The sequence below is a fragment of the Nicotiana sylvestris genome, chromosome 11 (assembly GCF_000393655.2).
Source record: "Nicotiana sylvestris chromosome 11, ASM39365v2, whole genome shotgun sequence".
NCBI lineage: Eukaryota > Viridiplantae > Streptophyta > Magnoliopsida > Solanales > Solanaceae > Nicotiana > Nicotiana sylvestris.
In genome coordinates this window covers 44,947,148-44,960,827 of record NC_091067.1, presented here as the reverse complement: position 1 = coordinate 44,960,827, position 13,680 = coordinate 44,947,148, and the positions used below count along the sequence as shown (strand labels likewise).

At 37.2% G+C, this 13,680-nt stretch overlaps 1 long non-coding RNA gene and 1 pseudogene across 1 annotated transcript; both read left to right on the top strand.

Moving 5' to 3' along the window:
• Nucleotides 1–867: 867 nt before the first annotated feature.
• On the top strand, nucleotides 868–5,182 carry LOC104236838 (uncharacterized). The gene is made up of 2 exons (XR_011403855.1): nucleotides 868–1,081; nucleotides 4,883–5,182. It is a non-coding gene; the product is annotated as an uncharacterized lncRNA (long non-coding RNA).
• Nucleotides 5,183–7,103: 1,921 nt separating this feature from the next.
• On the top strand, nucleotides 7,104–12,115 carry LOC104217139 (tRNAse Z TRZ4, mitochondrial-like; annotated as a pseudogene).
• The last annotated feature ends 1,565 nt before the right edge of the window (nucleotides 12,116–13,680 follow it).

The window sequence follows — 13,680 nt, the reverse complement described above, 5'->3', positions numbered from 1 at the left end:
AAATCACTTAACGGAGCTACAACAACTCTCGGAATTTCATTCCGACCCTCATATCAAAATCTCACCTATCAACCGGAAATCGCCAAAATACTAACTTCGCCAATTCAAGCCTAATTCTACACCGGACCTCCAAAATCACTTCCGATCACACTCCTAAGTCACAAATCATCCCCCGAAACTAACCGAATTGTCGGAATCCACATCCGAGCCCTCTAACTCATAGGTCAACATCCGGTTGACTTTTCCAAAACAAGCCTTCCTTAAAGAGGCTAAGTGTCTCATTTCCTTCCAAAAATCAACCCAATTCAACTCTTTCACACAAGACACTGATCATGAAGAATAACAAAACAGGAAATGGAAAAAACGAAGCGGTTCTCATGAGACGACGGGTTGGGTCGTTATAGGATTTTTGTAGCATCTTTTGTTAAGTGCTTGCATTTGTCTGTGCACGTTTATTTTATTTAAATCTTGAAAATACCAAAAATAAATATCACGCATGGTATTTAGGCTTTATTTTTATATTTTTAGGATTAATTGGTAGTTACTTGTTTTATAAAAATTGAAAATCACAAAAAAAATGCTTCATTTTTACACTTTTTCCTTTTATTGATTTTTCCCTTTTGATTTAGGATTAAGTAATTTTTATAATCAGTTAATTAGTTTAATTTCACATTTTTAGATAATCTAGGATTTAAGTTGTAGAATTTTAATTAAAAGAAAAGGAAAATTAGAAAATAAAAGAAAGAATTAAAAAAAAGGTTTGTCTTGTGAAATTGGGCCAATTTTCGCCCAGCCCAGATCTGATCCAAAACTTCCCATACCCATTTCCCTTCCCTTAAATCCCTAAAACCTAGACACAAAAGAAAAAAGATCAGATCTCGCTTTCTCTTTGAAGACACCAACAGCGCTCATCTCCTCAGAACGGACAACCTCCCTCCATGAAATCTCATCTCTCACCCTCACTCACACAAAAACGTTAAAACTCAAGTTGTTGCTGTTGGTTTGCTGCTGATTTATTCAAGTTGTTGCTGAGCACCTTCTGAATTTGGCCTTCTCTTAGTGTTTTTCTTGCTTTGAATAGGTAAGTTCAAACACTCTTGTATTTCCGTTTGTCTTGAGTGAACGAGTTTCTGATTTTCACGTAATTTGGCTTGAATTCTCATGTTAGTTTAGCTATGTGAACTAACTGCTTTCATTATTTGACATGATTGTGAAATCATGTAAGTTTTCTTGGTTAAGTTTCTTTTTTTTTTTTTTGCTTTTGTTACTGACTTTATCGTGATTTATTCAGATACATTCATAATATCTTGTACCTGTTTAAGTGATTTTCTATAGTAGTTAATGATGGAGAAGAACTGGAGTGACTAAATGTTTGGTTGTAGTTCATGGACTTGACCATTAACTGGTCAGATTTGCAAAAGACTTCAAACCAGACCAACAAGTTTTCAGAAGTGTTTGGATTTCACTATAGATCTTCATGTCTAAATTAAGGGTTAAACCTCTTATGTTTGGGTTGTAATGTTAATTTAAGCATAAGAATGTATTTTATTGTAAGTGTTTGAACTTAGCTAGTTTGATTTTTGAAGCACCAGAAGACAAGGTGAAGTCATTTTGGTTCAATTAATGATGAAGATTTCGAGAAAAATGATTTGTCCATATCTATTTGCTAACTAGTCTATCCATTTTCTAATCTGATTTTTAATTACACATGAGGTACTACTTCTAATATGTCGAAAAATTGTTTGCCGTGTTCCTTTCTTGAGTTCATCAGAACTAGCAGCATTGAATGCTTTCTTTTCTTAGTCTATCCTTTTAATAAAGCATGATTAATTGTTAAAATAAAAACGCAAACTCCCTTTTGTTAAAATAAGTGAGGTGTGCCGTGCCAAACAAAAATCTTAAATGCACGGCCCTCATTTAATTAATGTGTTTTCTCTTTAGAAATCGAGGCACCGCATTTAGCAAATCTTCCATGGCCCTCGCAAAGTTAAAAAACGCGTAGTTGCTTTAGGCGCGTTATTTGAATAATTAACTTCCTTAAACTCGGGTGCACATTTATGTGACCCAAATCCAAATCTCAACGTTAGATAAAATGTGTTGCGGACAGCGGGTGCATTTATGTGACGTGGTTTGAAACATATTTTAAATGACGTTACAATCTTTCTTTAATTAATTAAATAAAAGCGGTTAAAAAGTTAAAATTGCACATAGGTTCAAAATGTTTTAAAATCAGATAATTATGCCAATAAAAACAGTTGAGCGACCGTGCTAGAACCACGGAACTCGGGAATGCCTAATGTGAGCACGTGATTTTTGCTTCACGAGACAATCGCTCCAAAAGAAATAAAAAATAATAACAATTGATCTTGTTGTACAACTTTTGGATTTTTACATGGCACTTTGTTAATTATTTATGACTTTGGCCCATTTTTACTTTATTAAAACAAAATACAAAAAATGTACGTGTCAGGCATAATCTGAACCGTAACACGGTTGTTAAATAGAAAAGCATAAACATGCATCTTTGTCCGTGATTTTGTTTTGTTTGATTTTTACCTGTTTTGAATTATTTTTATGCGTGTGCAAATAATTGTATTAAGTGTTTATCTTAATTGATTTTACTCAAAAAAAAAAAAAAAATTAAAGAAGAAAAGGAAATAATAAAAAAAAAAAAGAGAAGCCTTTCCCTTTCCGGACTTGGGCCAATTTAACAAATTGGCCCAAACAAACAATACCCAAAACCAGGCCTGCCCGGTCCAGTCCAAGCTGACACCAAGGACGTCCAAACGACGTCGTAATGGTTGTGTCTGATCTGAGCCGTTGATCTCCGAATGATCAACGGCCAAGATCACCTCCCCCATAACCCACTAATGAACCCGACCCGAACCAACCTTGACCCCTACTAAGCCAAACGACGCCGTTCCACTTAAGTCCTCAGATCCAGACCGTAGATCTGGATTGATCTAACGGTTGAGATCAAGCCATCCACCCCGTATATAAACCCTTCTTACCTTACCCTGCCCCCTATCCAAACCCCAGCCTTCGTCGTCTTCACCAGAACCCCAAACCCTAGAGCCGCCCCTGTACCCTTCACCATGAAAACCGGCGGCATGGACGCCGGTGACCCCGCCCTTAACACCATAGAATCCCCTTGCCATCCTAAACATGGATCTGTTAACTACTTAGTTCGAATCCCTTCCCATCTTCTCGAATCTTCATTTGAAGATTCGAGTCAAACTCGATCTACACCGATCTGCCCTAAATTCATACCAGACACTCCCCAGACCCCCCTCGTGACCAAACCATACTTGGTTTGGTCCGAATCTGACCAGGGAAGCATGAATCCCGGATCTAGTTTTCGAACCTTAGGGTTCCTCGTCACTGGTCCGTGTCTTGTTCGAGCCAAAGAAATTAAGGTCTAATGGACCTTAATCGAAGTGTTTCTCATCTGAGAAACACTTCGATTAAAGTCCGTTCAGCCTTAAGAAAGGTCTGTCCGAGTCCGAGTTAAGGTTTTGATCTTTAGAGGTTTAAGGTGAGTTCTTTCTTTTCTTATTTGTTTTGGTTCATCTGATTGTTATAAGGGTCTGTTCATGTTTTGTTTGTGTCCTTGACTTTTATCAACTGTGCCTTGACCACTTTGCCTGAACCTCTGTTGTTTGATTGAGTCTTTCTATTTGTTCTGATAATGTGTATGTAAGTGTTGTGCAATTAGCTGATTTTCAAAATTGGACTGACTAATTGATTCCTCGAGTACCACTTTGCTTAGTCAGTATAATTCAAATCATGTGTCGATACTGTTAAATGTCTGATTTTTGGTTACGATTGTATGTGTTATAACTAGTATAGTCGAGTCGACATATGTCGTCAATGAGTTTCAGTTATCCGAGCAATAACAAATCGACTTACTTCTGCTAAGCATTTGTTTGAATCAATTAAGAACTGAGTTGTTTACTTATAGTTGTTAATTTGAATCAGTAATGTAAAAGGAATGTTTTGTTTAATGTTCTGAATTGGAGGGCATGTGCACTTGGCACAGCATGTGCATTTATGCACCACAGGTGCACTTGTGCACAGCCTGGTTCCTGCATAAAGGGCTTTGGATTTAAAAATGGTTTGACAACATATGCTGTCAGATATATTCTGCTGCCCATACTTTGCTTTAGTTTAAAGAAGTATTAAACCTTTTTAAAAGAATAAGTCTGCCGGGGAATGTTGATGGGGGTTAATACTTAAATAGCTAAAGTGGAACTGAAAAGAAGATGGGACATGGGAGGGGTTTCTTTTAATCTATCAGGCTATAAAAGGGGTAATGTTAAGGCTTATAAAGGGGAGGACATACAGAGATAAAAAAGGACTTGGAGAGAAGAGGATGGTGGAAATACAAAAAGATACACACATACAGAAAGGAGATACACATGAAACACTGAGATTGAATGTTGAGAGTTTTGAGTTCTGAAAAAACAGAAAACTGGAAAAGGTTTCTTTTGATAACTCAAGCATAAGTTCAAAACTGAAGACTGATACTGTATTTTGAAAAGAAAGGAGAGAGGGAGAGGGATAAACAGAAAATCAACATCTATTTCTGCCTTGTTTGTGTGAATCTCAGTTTGTTCAAACTTTTCAATCAACTCTGTTTTCTTTCAAGTATCAGCTGAGTTCATTGGTTGATTCACATTGTTTGTTTCTCCTGGATTTGGTCTGTCTTGGAGTATTGTTCCTACTGCATTGTCTGCTGCCACCTTTCTGCCATTTCTTATCGGTTCTAACTGTATCTTGCACTGGGAGCTGTCCTATTTGTACATGCTGTTACTACTGCTGTTTGGTGCTACTTCTATTGTCCTACTGACTCCTTGCTTCTTCTGTTGTATCCAACATCCAGGTACATACTAAGACTTTGCATTTGATGTAACAATGAAAGCATGAAATCAAAGATATGCAGGAGTTTAATCATTCGTCTGCTGCAGTACAGCTTTACAAATGTTATTAAGATCTGTGTAATTTGTTTAGTTTGTAATTCAATAAAGAAACACGTTAGGTAGCCTTGTACTTAATCGCAGCTTAGTCCGTCCTAAATTGTGATTTCGTTTGCTTAATGGGTTGTCTAATAAGGAATGCATGAGTGTTTTAACACACAAATAATTAGGTAACTTTTCAACTAATATTCTGCATGTATAGAAAAGATTGCCTCAAGCTTGCCAGATATGATGTTTAGTTTTATTGAATCTTTGTAGATAGTTCACACGATCTTATTCAAACTCTATTAGTAATAGTTTCCGATAAGTTAATTCCACTGATTTGGTTTAAATAAACGAGTTTCAAACTTAGATCTGAGGAACATTTATTATAAGCTTTTAACAGTTCTATTAATCTTGTATATTAATTTCCCTTGACAATTTAACAACATGCTCCTCCATGAAATAAGGCACAAAATAATTCACGCCTCATAAGATCAAATAATCAAGTAAGGATCCGAAGCGAGTCAAGTATGTAATTAACACGTAATCCTCTTTTTTTTTATTAGAGACAAATGTAATAGAAATGTAGACGCTTCAGGATATCCTTTTTTTTCTAAAATAATGAGACGAGCCTCGCCAAATAAAAATTTAAATTGCGGGGCCCTCAGTAACTAAACATAATAAATATTTAGAATTCAGGGCAGGCCCCTTTAGTAAACTTCATGGTCTTTCCCAAAAGTAACAATACACTAGTTGCTTTAGGAGCACCTTTAATAATTTAGCCTTCTTAAACACGGGTGCACATTGATGTGACCCAAATCCGAATCTCAACGGAGTCAAAATGTGTCGACGACCACGGGTGCATTGATTGTGACGTGGTTCGAGATGCATTTTCACGACGTTGCAATTCTATAAAAATAAATGATAATAATAAAAGCGGTTTAAACTTAATAAAAGCACATAAGTCACAACATGTATTTAAATCAGATATTTAGCCATTATAACAATTTAAGCGACCGTGCTAGAACCACGGGATTCGAGGGTGCCTAACACCTTCCCTCGGGTCAACAGAATTCCTTACTTAGAATTTCTGGTTCGCAGACTTCATTTGGAAAAGTCAAAAATTTCCTCGATTTGGGATTCAAGATAAACCGGTGACTTGGGACACCAAAAGCCAAACCTTTCCCAAGTGGCGACTCTGAATTAAAATAAATAATCCCATTTCGAATATTGTCACTTAAATTGGAAAAACTCCCCTCGCGCTTTTATCCTTCGGGGCGGGCGCGCAAAAAGGAGGTGTGACACCTAACACCTTCTCCCGGATTAACAGAATTCCTTACTCAGATTTTTGGTACGTGGACTGTAATAAAGAGTCAATCTTTCCTCGATTCGGGATTTTAAACAGGTGACTTGGAACACCATAAATCTCCCAAGTGACGACTCTGAATCTTTTAATAATATAATCACGTTTGGATTGTCACTTAAATTGGAAAAACTTCCTATACCCTTCCGGGTGTAGGTAAAAAGGAGGCGTGACACTATTTATATTCGGCAAAGGGCCAAATATACCCCTCTACTTTCAAATATTGTTTACATGTACCCCTTGTTATACTATTGGGCTATTTATACACCTACCGTCATACTTTGAAAAAAAATACCCCTGTTTTGGATGGAGTGCCACGTGGCAGCACCAGATTAAAATGACCCATTTCTTTTTTTTTACCCAACCTGTTTTACAAAAAAACCATAACCCGAGCCATATTTTTATTTTTCAGTTTTTTAAAGAATTTTCTTTTTGTAAAACATAAAAACAAAAATTGCAAAATATATATTTTTAAAATAAGTAGATACTGAAAAGATTTTGCAAAACAAATTGTAAAAACTGAAAAAATATATGAAAATATAATTAATCATACCTATTTGTGAGGGGGTAAATAGGTGGGTAAATAAATTTATAATGTAGGATAGACGGGTAAAAGTAACTTTTTTTTTTCATTCTTTCTTCTCACTGATTCAGAATAGGTTTTCTTTTTCCTCACTCAGTTCCGAATAGCTTAAATTATTGCCAGTTTGCCGCCCTCTGCCGGCTGCCGCTACGATCCTGTTCGTCAATTTCTGCAGCGATAGCTTTTGCACAGGTCCAGAATGTCTAGGCCTGAAAATAATGTTCGCCAGGATGTTTGTGGCAGCACTAGTCGCCAAATTACCGAAGCCTATGTTCAAGTTATTATCTTGTGCACTGTTTTCATTATCTCTTCAGCTTGCTTACTCTCACAAACTTGTTTGCTGGGACTTCGGGGGAGGGGGGTGTGAGGACAGTAAACTAAAAGTTTCAGTTTCTACGTAGAACTTGTCAGTCATAATCTCCAGCAACCTTTTTCCCCTTTCAAGTTTTAACCTTTTGTCATCCTAGTGAGAAATGTTGATGCATAGGACCCATAACCAAGAACTGGTAAACTTGAATTGTACTTTCACTTTGGATTGCTCATCAGCATGTTATCTTTGGAAAAAATTTCAAAACATGAAATCCCAAATTTCACTAACCTATATATCTTTAATTAAAAAAAAATATTGACCTGAATATCCTAACGTGTGGTCCTCGTTTAATAGGTATAAGACTCTTTTTGTGTATCAAGCCTGGGGCTAAATGCCCTCAAATGGATTTTGTATAGTTTCTATTGGTCATTCATTATTGTGCTACTCATGAAATTTCTAACTCTTTCTCCGCCATTTAGTCTCGTCTGATTAAATACAAAAACGCAGAAGAACATCAAGATCTGTCGGAGATTTAAGCACAAAAAATAATGAAGGTATGATTTTTAGTGAAAAAAGGTGCTAATGAAGAAGAAATAAAAAAGAAATATTTAATAGAAGAAGAAATAAGTTTTTTTCTCAAGTACAACTCAATGAGCTAATTATATTCGGCAAAGGGCCAAATATATCCCTCTACTTTCAAATATTGTTTACATGTACCCCTTGTTATACTATTGGGCTATCTATACATCTACCGACATACTTTGAAACAAAAATACCCCTATTTTGGATGGAGTGCCATGTGGCAGCACCAGATTAAAATGACCCATTTCTTTTTTTTACCCAACCCGTTTTATAAAAAACCCATAACCCGAACCATGTTTTCATTTTTCAGTTTTTTAAAGAATTTTCTTATTGTAAAACATAAAAAAATTGCAAAATATGTTTTTCTAAACTAAGTAGATACTGAAAAGATTTTACAAAACAAATTGTAAAAATTGAAAAAATATATGAAAATATAATTAATGATACCTATTTGTGAGGGGTACATAGGTGAGTAAATAAATTTATAATGTAGGATAGACGGGTAAAAGTAACTTTTTTTTTTTCATTCTTTCTTCTCACTGATTCAGAATAGGTTTTCTTTTTCCTCACTGAGTTCCGAATAGCTTAAATTATTGCCAGTTTGCCGCCCTCTGCCGGCTGCCGCTACGGTCCTGTCCGTCAATTTTTGCAGCGATAGCTTCTGCACAGGTCCAGAATGTCTAGGCCTGAAAATAATGTTCGCCAGGATGTTTGTGGCAGCACTAGTCCACAAAATACCGAAGCCTATGTTCAGGTTATTATCCTGTGCATTGTTTTCATTATCTCTTCAGCTTGCTTACTCCCACAAACTTGTTTTGTCCCTTTAGTTTTCTTAGAGAATTAAATTGATTTTCTATATGGTACTCCCTCTGTTTCACTTTAGATGACACACTTTCCTTATTAATTCGTTCTCAAAAGAATGACACATTTCTATATTTAGAAACAATTTAACTTTAAACTTTTCATTCTACCCACTTTACCCTTAACAAGAGCTTTTATAGCCGCACAAATATTATGGCCCCACTAAGATTTTGCCCCTCAAGCTTTTAGCACAACATGTTTTAAAAGTCTTATTTTTATTCTTAAACTTTGTGCCAAGTTAAACTACGTCATCTAAATTGAAACGGAGGGAGTACAATTTATCACAGTTCCCAAGAATCAAATCTCTCGTGAAATCATTTTCCTCATGATCCCTAATCCACTGCGTCTCAGGTTTGCTATTGACTTTGGCTGACATAAAAAATGGAAGTCCTGAGAGTACTAAGCATGTGAGTACCAGTGCAGTGCTTACCTCTCCTATTTTCATATGATACTTATCATTAAAATGAAAGCGACAGTGGTGCTATTATTTACTAAAAAAATATCTCTATTGGTTTTTTAAGGTTGACATATGGGGTCCTCCAAATCTTGATTTATTGGTTAACGCAATGAAGAATTTTGTCCCTCATGCTACCATGGTCAAAGCACATATCATCCCACGAAGTGACAATGTTATGGTTCATGGAAATGGAGCTGCACTAGTTTCCTCACTACATGCGGAGGAGCTGCAAGCTAAAGGCAAGTCAAGGCAGTTAGTATATCAGCTATTCTCCTAACACCGACTCATTTGGATGGATCTCATTTTAGTTCAAATGATACCTCCATTGTATATATTTGTAGCCTATATGACATCAGAGGGGAGTTTGACCCCAGAAAGGCTAAAGCTTGCGGACTCAAAAAGGGGAGAAAGCTTGGACAACTGCAAAATGGTATCAGTATGAAGTCAGATCTTCTGGATATGGAGGTCAGTGCTACACTCATTAGAACTACATTATACACTTCTTTTCTGCAGTTCTTGTGCCTCGTTATTAAATTGCAGCTGACTTTCATTTTGCCTCATTCAGGTCCATCCAGATGATGTAATAGGCCCACCTATTCCTGGTCCCATTGTACTGATTGTTGACTGTCCAATAGAACCTCATGCACAAGAGTTACTGTCTGCACAAGCTCTTAATGCCTATTATTCAGATTCCCAAAGTAACTCCCAAGAGACCACCAAGGTTGTGAACTGCATCATTCATTTGAGCCCTGCTACTGTTGTCAGCAGTCCAATTTATGAGAAATTGATGAGAAAATTTGGTTCTGCCCAACATATTATGGCAAGAACTACAAGGTCCGTAACTTCTCTTCATGATTATTTCAGATTTCTACATATCAACACTGGTTCTTAGTCATTCTGTCACAGGAAGCATGAAACAACTCCAATTCTAGAATCTAGTGCGAGAATAGCCACAAGACTGCATTATTTGTGTCCGCAACTTTTTCCTGCTCCTAGTCTTTTTTCTGTTCAGAATGATGATGTTGCAGCACCAAATTTCAAGGTACTAGTGGAGGTTTGTTTGAAGCTCTAAAAGTTGATAGTCACTTGTGAGAACTCTTAAATACCCGAGGAAAACAGGTGATATGATGCTTGTCGTTGCAGGGTTCTATCTCGAAGGTTTGTGGCATATCTGCTGAAAATCTCTTAAAGGTATTGTTGACTCCAGGATTAAATTTTTCTAGGAAAGGTAACAGTATTATAAATCATCAGCACTATAATGTGCTGGAAACCATATTTACTTTTCAAAAGGAGCAAAAGTATACCCTTGCATGGCCATTCTTGTAATGAACTTTTCTTGTCTGACCTGTTGAACAGTTCACCTTACGTCCTCCTAGACGTCTGGGATTGGACAGATCAAGTGTTCAAAATAGGATGACCTCCTCAGTGTTCGTTAAAGAGTTACTTTCAGAGATTCCTGAGATTGCTGATGCTGCAAAGAACATAAGCACATTTTGGCACAAACCTAAAGAAGATGAGGCGGAATTGTTCACCAGGCAGGACAGTGAAGTCATGACTGGAGATCCATCGTTGGCTAGACATGCTGCCCCTAGGTGTCTGGAAAATGTCCAGAGAGATGATCTGGAGATTGTTTTTCTGGGCACCAGTTCTTCTATACCTTCAAAATATCGAAATGTCAGTTCCATCTATTTTAATCTTTCCTCTAAAGGGGGCTTACTCCTTGATTGTGGAGAAGGAACCCTGGCGCAACTCAAGAGGAGGTAATAGCATTGGACTCTTAGGATTTATGCTGTATTGTTCAGAACCTCTTTTATCATTTTTCTATTTTGTTTTTCACTCCATACCTTCTTTCAACCGCATGAATTAATTTATTTAATAACATTGACACATATGGCATCAATGGTGCAGACAGTGCAGTTAGAAATCTTAAATGCATTTGGATTTCTCATATCCATGCTGATCACCACACAGGTTTGGCACGAATACTTGCTTTGAGACGCGATTTGTTGAAGGGAGTACCCCATGAACCCATGCTGGTTATTGGGCCAGAGCAGGTTGGGGAGTTTCTCAAGGATTATAAAAAACTAGAAGACCTAGACATGCTGTTCCTCGACTGTAGGAGCACTACAGTAGCTAAGTGGGATTATGTGGAAGCTGACTCTATTTTTGACAAGGATCATCAAATGAGTTCTGAGGGCATGAATGATGAATGTAGAGATCATTCTGTGTTGACTTCTCTTTCTGAAGACAGTTCTCTGCTGCGCTGTTCAAAAATAATGAAGCCAAGCACTCCAGTTGATGACATAAAATTGCTGAAGCATTTCAAGAAAGTTCTAAGTGAAGCAGGGCTAGTGAGATTCATCAGCTTCCCTATTGTACACTGTCCTAAGGCATTTGGTATCATCTTAGAATCAGCAGAAAGAATGAATTGCGGAAAAGTAGTACCAGGTTGGAAGGTTGTGTACTCTGGTGACACGAGGCCATGCTCAGAAGTTATAGAAGCATCTCTTGGAGCAACGATTCTTATACATGAGGTCAGTGCAAACTTGTGCAGATTTTTTTAATTCATCGGGCAGGTCACGTTAGGGATCAGTTATGTTCCAACTTTCCCTTGTGTCAAAAACAAGTTGGCTATTCAGATAGTAACTCATGGCTTAGATTTTAGTTTTAGTATCATTTTGGTACAGTAAATTATCCTTTGTTAAGCAAAGTGCATAAATTCTACCAATTGACGATTGACATACTAGTATATTATCTGCAGGTGACCTTCGAGGATGGCCTGTTGGAGGAGTCTATAACAAGAAATCACAGCACAATTAAGGAAGCTATAGAAGTGGACGTTCTGCTGGTGCATACTGTTGGGAAGTGTGTCAAGCTAATAGAAGGAAAAGAACATTTAAGAGAGAAAAGCAATAAATTGCACAAGACAAGACAAGATTTACATGGTTCGACAATTTTTGCCTACTCCACGGCCCACAAAGAATAGCTCTTTATTAATTGAAGAGAGAAAGAAGAAGTTTTTGGATGATCTACAAATGAAAATGTAGACCCCTATTTATAGGCATTTGAATGCCCTGCCGATGTAAGCGCTTACATCATAAGAATGTCGAGGTAAGTGCTTACATCACAAGAATGTCGATGTAAGCACTTACATCATATTTTCATCTTTTTTTGATTTTTCTTTCTTTTGTTTTGTCTACTTTCACATACAACAATAGGTTTGGTCCTATCAATCTCCCCCTCAAAACTATGTTACATCAAGAAAGAAAATAAAGAAAGATTTGCTATTCTTTGGTGGCGCCTTCACTCTATCAGTCTTGAAGGCTAGCTGAGGCAGTGCACAGCCTCAGTTTGTCAACACCGACAACTTTGGTCAACATATCTGACGGGTTCTTTGATCCTGGTATCTTCTGCAGGGAAAGAGTTCCTTCGTTTATCAACTCTCAGATATGATGATACCTCAACTGGATATGCTTCGTTCTCGCATGAAACACTGGATTTTTGGCAAGATGAATTGCACTTTGGCTATCGCTGAAATGCTCACAATTGTCCTGCTCTTTACCTAGCTCTTTAAGAAAATTCTTGAGCCAAATCATCTCTTTTCCATCTTCTGAGATTGCCATGTACTCTGCTTCAGTGGCAGATAGAGCAACAATTTTCTGAAGTGTGGACATCCAACTAACAGCAGTACCACCCAAGGTGAACACGTAGCCCATGGTACTTTTTCGACTATCCAGATCGCCGACTAAATTTGCATCAGCAAGACCTTGTAAGATAATATTGCTTTTTTTAAAACAAAGTGCCATACCTGAGGTGCCTTTGAGATATCGCAATATCCATTTTACACCTTCCCAATGCTCCTTTCCTGGATCTGACATGTATCTACTGACAATTCCAACAACATGAGCTATGTCAGGTCTAGTTCAAACCATAGCATACATCAAACTTCCTACTGTTGAAGCATACGGAACTTTGGACATGTACTTCCTTTCTTCATCTGTCTTAGGTGATTGGTCCTTTGACAGATTTAGATGGCTTCCGAGTGGAGTGCTTCTGGTCTTTGCATCATGAAGACTGAACCTGCTTAGTACCTTCTGTATGTACTTTTCTTGAGACAATTTTAAGGTTCCTTCTGACCTGTTTCTGCTAATCCTCATCCCAAGCATTTGCTTAGCTGGTCCTAAGTATTTCATTTCAAACTCCTCCGCTAGTTGTTGCTTAACCAAATTGATCTCATTTATGATAGATCCTGCAATTAGCATATTATCAACATACAACAGTAAAATGATATAGGATTTATCATGATTTTTGATATAACAGCAATGGTCCATCTCATATCGTGTGAAACCATTTTTATACATGAATCCATCAAATTTCTTGTACCATTGTCGGGGAGCTTGTTTCAAACCATACAAACTCTTCTTCAACTCACACACAAGGTTTTCTTTACTAGAAACTTGAAAACCTTCAGGTTGCTTCATGTAGATGTCTTCTTCAAGGTCACCATGCAAGAAAGCAGTTTTAACATCTAGCTGCTCCAAAGGCAAATTTTCTGCGGCTACGATA